Source organism: Budorcas taxicolor, chromosome 11, assembly GCF_023091745.1.
Source record: "Budorcas taxicolor isolate Tak-1 chromosome 11, Takin1.1, whole genome shotgun sequence".
NCBI lineage: Eukaryota > Metazoa > Chordata > Mammalia > Artiodactyla > Bovidae > Budorcas > Budorcas taxicolor.
This window is the reverse complement of record NC_068920.1, coordinates 80,526,843-80,537,053: the sequence shown is the minus strand read 5'-3', so window position 1 is coordinate 80,537,053 and position 10,211 is coordinate 80,526,843.

The window sequence follows — 10,211 nt, the reverse complement described above, 5'->3', positions numbered from 1 at the left end:
CAAGCTGTTAAGTATGATTATAATAACAAAAGCAACAAAAAGCAAATCAAAGGAACAGCTTCTTCCTTGCAACCCCCTCCAGTATTCTTGCCTGGGGAATCCCATGGACAGAGGAGCCTGGTGGGCTACAGTCCATGGGGACACGGCTGACCGACTAACACTTTCTGCAACAGTGAGAGCAGCAGGTTGACAACTAAGAAAGAATGAAGTCACGGCTGCATAGAGGGGAAAGAGGTATGGGGGTTGTAATAGGCAGAACTGTTGCTTTCTAGTCCTCTTGGTTAATAGACAATGGCTGTCGAAGGGACATTATTCCCCTCCCACCCAAGTGAGTCATTTGCTGAGCCACCAATTATGAGCCACGACAGGTGTTAGCTACACTCTTTGTTTGTTCTTATTGAATCGTTGCATCAATGCTATGAAGTAAGTACTATTGTTAATTTCATTTTACAGATGAGAAACTGTGCCTTGGGGAAATTAAGTAATTTCCCCAGGATCATATTTCTAGTGGTGGGTCATGCGATATTTACAGTCAGGTCCAAGACCCAGTTCTGAGAACTGGCAGTTGGTGACCTAATTCTTCATCAGTGCAAACAGTCACAATAAAGTGAACAATTTGTAGTTCAAACACTACTGATGAATCGTCAGAACTAGTACCCACACAGGGAGCTGAGGACCTGAACCTGCTGTAAAGGTAGAGTGAAAATGCCTATTTATTGAATGTGAATATAGTGCTATAATGAATATGACCACTCTCTAAACTTTGATGTTTGCTCCAACCTCTCTATGTTCCATAGGGAAAAGGAAAGTTTTGCACTAATTCCCCAAGTCCTTAGACTTTGCAGGACAAGAAAAAATTAAGAAGCAGAGAACACACCTTCCCTGCATTGAATTCAGTGGAAGATGGACTCAGCTGCATGCATCATCTTCTTAAAGGCACAGCAGCTGTGTTGACAAAGTGGGTCAAGACCCTCAGGCTGGTTTTAGCACTAATATTTTTCCTAACCCTTTTTGCAAAGAGAGGGCAGGCCATAAACTCTGCTGATGTAGGCTTGGGGCAGATGAATGGATCAAGATGGTGATGCTGAAAGCTTGACCTCTGTGAACCAGCTCTGAATCCAATCTCAAAGACAGAATTCTGGGTGAAACAGAAAAGAGTAGCTTTATTGCTTTGCCAGGAAAAGGGGGACACAGAGGTCTCCTGCCCTAAAAAACTGTATGTCCCAACCCTGGAGGATTTGCTGAGGAGTTTAATAGCAATGGTTCAAGGTCGGTGGAGGGAGCGGTGGTTGCTGACAGGCTTAGGGTATGTGGAGGGCCTCCACGCCTCTAGTCCAGTCTCAGCTGATCTTCATGATGAACTGATGAGCTTTTTTGGTTCCTTTAATATAACCTCAGTTCAGTTCAGTTCAGTCACTCGGTCATGTCCGACTCTTTACAACCCATGAACTACAGCATGCCAGGCTTCCCTGTCCATCACCAACTCCCAGAGTTCACTCAAACTCATGTCCATCGAGTCGGTGATGCCATCCAGCCATCTCATTCTCTGTCGTCCCCTTCTCCTCCTGTCCCCAATCCCTCCCAGCATCAGAGTCTTTTCCAATGAGTCAACTCTTCGAATGAGGTGGCCAAATATTGGAGTTTCAGCTTTAGCATCAGTGCTTCCAAAGAACACCCGTGAGATGAGTGCAACTGTGTGGTAGTTTGAGCATTCTTTGGCATTGCCTTTCTTTGGGATTAGAATGAAAACTGACCTTTTCCAGTCCTGTGGCCACTGCTGAGTTTTCCAAATTTGCTGGCATATTGAGTGCAGCACTTTCACAGCATCATCTTTCAGGATTTGAAATAGCTCAACTGGAATTCCATCACCTCCACTAGCTTGGTTCATAGTGATGCTTTCTAAGGCCCACTTGACTTCACATTCCAGGATGTCTGGCTCTAGGTGAGTGATCACACCATCGTGATTATCTGGGTTGTGACGCTCTTTTTTGTACAGTTCTTCTGTGTATTCTTGCCACCTCTTCTTAATATCTTCTGCTTCTGTTAGGTCCATACCATTTCTGACCTTCATCGAGCCCATCTTTGCATGAAATGTTCCCTTGGTATCTCAATGTAACTTCAGGTAGTCTTATCTGGTATGAAGAATGCTGACATCTTAAAGAGCTTATTGTTATGTGTATCGCTTGAGGTGGAACCAGGACCCTGCCCTATGGTTTTCTAACTGCACCCCCCTTGTCTTTGCAGCCCTTCCCGTCCCTGATTAGCAACTGTTTTAATCTGCCCTTTAGAACTCAGGGAAAATCTTGGAGACTGAAAGAGCCCCGCAGGGTCCTGCTTGGTTTCAGTGGTGGCCCAGGCAGTTACAGGTGGAATGCAGGGGTGGACCAGGTTTTCCTTGCCTCCTAGTCTCTCCTCTAGCACAGATGTATATTGTGTTCGGAGGGGATTGCAACAGAGTTTGGCTTAGTTATCACTGGGGCAACACCTGAAGACTGGCTGCAGTGAAGGTGGGAATTGAGGCTGAGAAAAATGGATGATGTAAACAGTTTGAGAACTTCCAGTTAAACCTGTCTCATACGACAGGTATCGTACTTTATTGTCAGTTCACTCTTAGCAGAGAAAGGACCTTCTGGTTTGCTACTTCCTCTCTCTAGTCTTACTCTTTTTGTATTTCTGGTGCCTGGTAAAGTGCCTCTCACATAGTGGGTATTTACATAAGGCTGACCAAATCAGCCTTAAGTAAACTTGACTTATAGTAAACTTACTTTAAGTAAACTTAACTCAGAGTAAAGTAACTAAACTTTAAACTTACCTAAGTTTACTTAAGACCAACTCAACTCAGAGGGAGACCCTAGGGGAAGGCTTTAAGACCATTTGGAAAATGGCCTTTCTGTTGGGTGGACCATGTCCTGGAAAAGGGAGGAACTGCTGGATAAGGTCTGGGATGTACCAAGCTCCAGCCTGGGGGCAGTTTTCAGAGGTGCCTTTAGGTGGATTCTGAATATTCTGGGGCTGGAGTCTGTGAGAACTTCCTATTGAGGAGGAAAATTCTACCAGCTAGATCGGGAGAGAGAGAGGTAAGAACCGCCTCCTAAAGTTAAGAGTGGAAGCAGTACAGTCTGGAAATGCAGCTGCTGTTGTTACCAAACTCAGGCTCGGCTACTCTCACTCAGTAAGCCAATCTGAAAGACAGGTGTTGGGTAAAGGAAAAATAGCTTTATTTTAAGGAAGGCTGTAATGTGGGGAAAGGTGGACTCTTGTCCAAAAGAACCAATTCCCCACTCCCCAAATTTTAGCCAGGATTTATATAAGAAGTGAAGTAAAAGTGGCTGCAGGCTGCATGCTGGGAGCAGGCACTCTTTTGGAGATGTGTATGTTAATAGCATTGAAACTGGAGTGTAGTCATTGCAATTGCTCAGGTCAGCACATCTGTTCTAGGGGGGTGGTTGTATATTTCTGGAAATATAAGAACAAAGACAGAGCAGAACAGGCAAAGCAAAACAGGAGCTAGTCCATCAAACCCTAGAGCTGTGTTTAGCTGTTAACAAGCCCTTCATTCTAAAGTAGTGTTTTTCTCTAAAAATTCAAATGGCCTCCAGCCAGTAATGCTTCAGGTAGAATTTACAATGGAGGGCAAAAAGAATCTGGGGTTAAAGAATACTATCAGATTGGGCAGCCTGGTGGAGAACCCATTCTGGAGGCTTCCAGCTATTTCCTGGAGAGAACACATCTACCCCTCCAAGAGCAGATGGTATAGAAACACTCTGGACACAGATGTCATGTTCTTCATCTGGACTAACTTTTTTTTTAACTTGCCCTCAGTACAGTCTCACTGATCCTACCCTTTGTTTGCATCTGCTTTAAGGGTGTCAAGGGTGGTACAGATGGTAAAGAGTCTACCTCCAGTGCAGGAGACCCAGGTTCGATCCTTGGATTGGGAAGATCCCCTGGAGAAGGGAACAGCTACCCACTCCAGTATTCTTGCCTGGAGAATTTCACTGACAGAGGAGCCTGGTGAGCTACAGTCCATGGGATCACCTACCTAATCACATAGAGTTGGACATGACTGACTAACACACACACATAAGGGTGTCCATGCTTCCCTGGTGGCTCAGGTAGTGAAGAATCTGCCTGCAATGTAGATTTCAAGTTCAGTTCCTGGGTAGGGAAGACCCCCTGGAGAAGGAAATGGTAACCCACTCCAGTATTCTTGCCTGGAGAATTCCATGGACAGCGGAGCCTGGCGGGTTACATTCCATGGGGTCACAAAGAGTTGGACACAACTGAACAACTGACACTTTCACTTCTTTAAGGGTGTCAACCCAGGCCTTTAAATTTCTCTGGATGATTTAAAGCTGACGGTCTCCCAGAAAGCGGGGCTTTCTTTCTTTTCCAGAACTTTCCTCTTGACCTCATTTCCAAACAGAGCTGTGATCCTGAAGCAAGGCCCCCCAGTCTGGACTTGCCCAGGAAAGATGAAGGGCTGGGCCAGCCATACCTGCCCTGCCCTTGTCCAACCTGTGTGTCTCCTTCTGCAGCAATTGCATGTGCCAAGAACAGCCAGGAATTTCCCGCAGAGCCAGAGCCTTGCGGGGGAGTTCCAAGTGGCTATAATACACCCTCAGGTTCCCAGGGAGAAACGTAGCCTGTCTGGAAGATGTTCATCCTCTTGCATTCAGCAGAGCTCCTCAGAATGTCTCCCTCATCCACGAGTACCCCCGAAGGGAGTCCTGCCTCCCTTTCTCATTCCCACCACTCTCTCCCATTCCCCAGCCCCAGGATACATGGCCTTAGCCTGAACATCACGGTTGCCGCTGGGGAACAAGTGAGCAGAGAGGCTGCTCCAGATGAAATTATTCCTTTTAGTTCCAGCGATGTGGCCCTCAAGCAGAATTCTGACTGCTGGGCTGACTCCAGGTTTGACCAGCTCAGAGTCAAGACTTGGACTTCTTGCTCCACTGTCTGGCTCAAGGGGGCTGGAATGATGACTCCCATGTGTATCTCTCTCATGGTAGGTGGGGTGAGGGGACACAGCTAAGGCCTGTTTTTTTTTCTCCTTTAAGTTGCTACAGTGTCTGAAATTCCCATGAATTTTCCAGTGCTTTCAAAAGATAACCCTGGGGAGGATTAAGAAAACAATCATGGATGTATACCTTTCATATATCAGTCAGTCAGAAGTTTCTTCATAATACCCAGCCAAGGTCCAAGATTCCTGGAGGAAGAGGTGCTTCTGGAAGATGTGAATGACCTGAGGAGGCCAGGAGAATGGCCCAGATGACCAGGATAGGCCTTGTTTCTCCTGGGCAAGGCAGTTTTGTCTCTACCTTCTATTCTGTGCATGGCTAAAGGCTCCTCTGAGAGAAGGCCCTAGAAGCAGTCCTCAAAGTGTAGTTCCCAGCCTTGTGGTGGTCTTAGAGAGTCTTGCAGGTGGTCTGCAGACTGGTTCAAATTACACGGATGTGGTTCCTTGGTATAATACTCCACCTTTGGGCTCCAAATGATGCTGGAGTGTTAAATCCGAGGTGCCCAGGGGAGGGATTACAGTGTCTCATAGTCATCATCATCCTTGTTATTATAGAACATGTCAGAAGTTTGGCTTTTGACATTCTTTCATTGGATGCTGATGCTAAGTTGCTTCAGTCATGTCCGACTCTGTGTGACCCCATAGACGGCAGCCCACCAGGCTCCTCTGTCCAAAGGATTCTCTAGGCAAGAACACTGGAGTGGGTTGCCATTTCCTTCTTCATTGGATGAACTTTTATCAAATATCTATTTTCTGTGTAGTGTGTTAGGATAGGAGACAGACTAAGAAGGCAGTGCCCCCGTTTTTCAAAAGAGCTGGTTTACCCTAAAAGATGCTTGAGCAACACAATAATGACTGACAACATGGAACAATTGTCTAAATACTGACAGAGGAATGCAGAGTGCTGTGGGGACACGACCAGTGTCTGCTGGTGTCAAGGACGCCTTCCCCGAGCAGGTGACTTTCAGCAAAGGTTTGAAGGCTACCATGCAGCTGGGAAACGCTGGGCTGGAAGAAACACAAGCTGGAATCAAGATTGCCGGGAGAAATAGCAATCAGCTCAGATACGCAGATGACACCACCCTTATGGCAGGAAGTGAAGAGGAGCTAAAAAGCCTCTTGATGAAAGTGAAAGAGGAGAGGGAAAAAGTTGGCTTAAAGCTCAACATTCAGAAAACAAAGATCATGGCATCTGGTCCCATCACTTCATGGGAAATAGATGGGGAAACAGTGGAAACAGTGTCAGACTTTATTTTGGGGGGCTCCAAAATCAGTGCAGATGGTGATTGCAGCCGTGAAATTAAAAGACGCTTACTCCTTGGAAGAAAAGTTATGACCAACCTAGATAGCATATTCAAAAGCAGAGACATTACTTTGCCGACTAAGGTCCATCTAGTCAAGGCTGTGGTTTTTCCTGTGGTCATGTATGGATGTGAGAGTTGGACTGTGAAGAAGGCTGAGCGCCGAAGAATTGATGCATTTGAACTGTGGTGTTGGAGAAGTGAGGGTCCCTTAGACTGCAAGGAGATCCAACCAGTCCATTCTGAAGGAGATCAGCCCTGGGATTTCTTTGGAAGGAATGATGTTAAAGCTGAAGCTCCAGTACTTTGGACACCTCATGCGAAGGGTTGACTCATTGGAAAAGACTCTGATGCTGGGAGGGATTAGGGGCAGGAGGAGAAGGGGACGACCCAGGATGAGATGGCTGGATGGCATCACGGACTCGATGGACGTGAGTCTGAGTGAACTCCGGGAGATGGTGATGGACAGGGAGGCCTGGCGTGCTGCGATTCATGGGGTCGCAAAGAGTCGGACACGACTGAGCGACTGAACTGAACTGAACTGATGCAGCTGAGAAGGCAGACTTCTCAGGAGGCCAGATGCAATGACCTACTCTGGGCAACATGTAAAATAAACTTGCTGAACTCCACTCCTTCCTTCCTTCATTCAGAAACCAGGTTTTCAAAGGAAGCATCATTGATTTGAGACCGACAGGATATATCGTATATGACATCTGGAGATGTAGGAGGGGTTGGTGCCCTAGACCCAGGGGGACAGCAGAATCAAAGAAAGTGGAAAGGGGGTTCAGTTCAGAGTATATGAAGAGGAAGGGAGAAGTTAGGTTAGAGTCAGACTTTCTTGCCTCTTGGCCAGCCAACCACCTCATCCTATCAACTCCAACTTCTTAGATGTCTTTTCTGTCCCTCTGTTTTAAAAAAAATTACTATTTACTCGACTGCAGTAGGACTTAGTTGCTGCACATGGGATCTTCAATCTTCGTTGTGGCGTGCAGGATCTTAAGTAGTGGCTTGTGGGAGCTAGTTCCATGATGAGGGGTCAAACCCAGGCCCCCTGCATTAGGACTGTGAACTCAGCCACTAGACCACCAGGGAAGTCCTCAGTTCCACCTTCTAAACGTGATGCATCAGGGCGGAGCTCAGAATTCAGGTCCTGTCTGTCCTTGTGGCCCCTGCCTGGTTCATTCAGAACCCCTGCCTCATCAACTCTTTGCCTCCCCTCTTGGCTGGTCTCCCTGCCTCTGGCTCTTCCCTTCTAATTCATCATCCACACCATCAGTGCAGTAGTTTCCCTAAAAGGCACATTGTAGTTTGTCCTTTTCCCTACATGACATATCTCAGTGGTTCACCGTCATTTCAGGATTGTCCTCAACCCTGAGAATGACTTATATAGGGGACTTTGGAACCCTGCCTCCGTCTACCTCCTTCGCTGTGTATCCACTGCTGTCACCTTGCACCCTGCTTTTGATGCATCAAACTACAAATGTGCATATCGGTTCATGCCTCTGGGCCTTTGCATGTGCTATTACCTCCCCCTGGAAACCCTTCTGCATCTAGTCCTCTTAGAAGCTCATTCATCTTATTCATCCTTTAAAGTGAAAGTGGGTGAAGTTGCTCAGTCGTGTCCGACTCTTTGACCCCATGGATTGTAGCCTATCAGGCTCCTCCGTCCATGGGATTTTTCCAGGCAAGAGTGCTGGAGTGGATTGCCATTCCCTTCTCCAGGGGATCTTCCCGACCGAGGAATCAAACCCGGGTCTCCCGCATTGCAGGCAGACGCTTTACCTTTAAATGTGGATTCAAATACCATCTCCCTCAACCTTCCCATACAGAGTTAACCACTGCGGTTACTTAATTATATTTATAGTGGTACTCTTATCAGTCTGCTGCTGGCATGAGCTCTTCACAGAAGGCTCTTCTGCCAAATGCTGAGCAGCTATAGAACAAGAATTGAGTTAATTCATTTTCACAGCTCCGGTCTCTAGCAAGGGCTGGGCTCTTCATGAAACACACAGCTGAGTCAAGCTAGGCCAGGGCTCTGGGCACTCAGTTCTTACACTCATCACCTAGGCAACTGTAATAATACCCACATCCAGGCCCCACCTGAGGTCAGTGAAACCAGGATCTCTAGGGGTGGGGCTGGGTAGGTTTATTTGCTTTAAAGGGCCCAAGTGAGAGGGGGAGGGATAAATAAGGAGTTTGAGATTAACAGGTACACTACTATATATAAAATAGATAACCAACAAGGACCTACTATAGCAAGACAACTATACTCAGTCTTTTGTAATAACCTACAAGGGAAAAGGATCTGACAAAAGATACGTCCATGCATCACTTTGCTGTGCACCTGAGACACAACATTGCAGATCAGCCATACTTAAACTAAAACCAATAATTTTTTTTAAAAGGCTCGCAGGTGATTGTAATGTGAAGCCAAGCTTGAGAATTACTGGGGAGGAAAAGCTGAGGAATCTCGGAATCAGATCTGCATCCTCGGCTCTACCACTGAGTCTCTGCAGCTGTTACTGACTCTCTGAGTTGTGTCCGATTCATTGTGACCCCATGCAGCCACTGAACCACTGCAGGATCTTGAGCAGATCAGTTGTTCCTCCGGCTTCATTTTTTCATCTGTAAACCGGGAATTCTGAGTCAGATTTCAAATGCCCATTCCACATCTCTGACCCTGGTCCAGTGTTGGGGTGGGGGTGTAGGGAGTGTTCCCAGCCACTGCCGGGTTCTGCTCTTTACCCGATGGATGGGTGGGGGAATGAATAGCCACTCTTGATCAGCCCTGGACTCTTTCTCCTCTGCTCTCCCTCTGCCACTGGGCCTGAGTTGCTGTTAGCCAACCTCTATAGGAAGCTGGGAGTGGTTCTGGCAGCAGCCAGGCTCCCTGCGAGATCACACTGTGGAGCTGAAGAGGGATCGCAGAGAGCTGTGGACTAGGACTGCCTTCATGTCACTGCAGATGGTTTCTTGCAAGATGAATAGGCTGTCCCTGCCGCGTTTTCTTTTCAAAATGTCATGCTGTATTTTTGAGAGCACATGAAGAAATAAATAAATAAAGTGTTAACAGGAAAAAAATAAATAGGAGTGGGACTTCCCTTGTATTTTGCTGATTGATCTGGAGGAGTGGGACTCAGGGTGGGGAACTTCACTGCTGTGACACGTGGGCTGCTAGGTCCAGCGTATGGGGATTCTCCAATACGTAGTCACATAGAGGACAAGAACAGCCTCTTGTAGCCCCTGCCAACAGTTTCTGTTATCAGCCATCCAGCGTGTCCTGATCACAGAGGAGACTTTGTCTTACAGTAATGAGCAAAGACAGAGCCCATGATGCCTCCATTTTCATTCAAAATAAATCATGTCGGCCTGGCCCGTAGTCAATATGAATTTGATGTCTAGCAAATAAAAGCAGCTCTAACTTGAGCAGACACAATCCATTACCCTGCCATCTGTTGTGTCCTGGTTTCCATATAGGGATAATAAAAAGATAGGAGTTTCCTGAAAGCTTGGCATTTTGGGTGCAGGCGAAAACACGCTACCTTTGCGTGTGTGCTCCGTTGTTCAGTCACGTTCAACTCTTTGCTACCCTGTGGACTGTAACCCACTAGGCTCCTCTGCCTACAGGATTTTCCAGGCAAGTACTGGAGTGGGTTGCCATTTCTTCCTCTAGGGAATTTTCCTGACCCAGAGATCGAACCCGCATCTCCTGCATTGCAGGTGGATTCTTTACCCCTGAGCCACGTGGTAATCCACCTGCAGTGCAGGAGATGCGGGAGATTAGGGTTTGATCCCCTGCAGGAGGAAATGGCAACCCCCTGCAGTATTCTTGCCTGGAAAATCCCGTAGCTAGAGAAGCCTGGCGGGCTACAGTCCGTAAGGGTCCC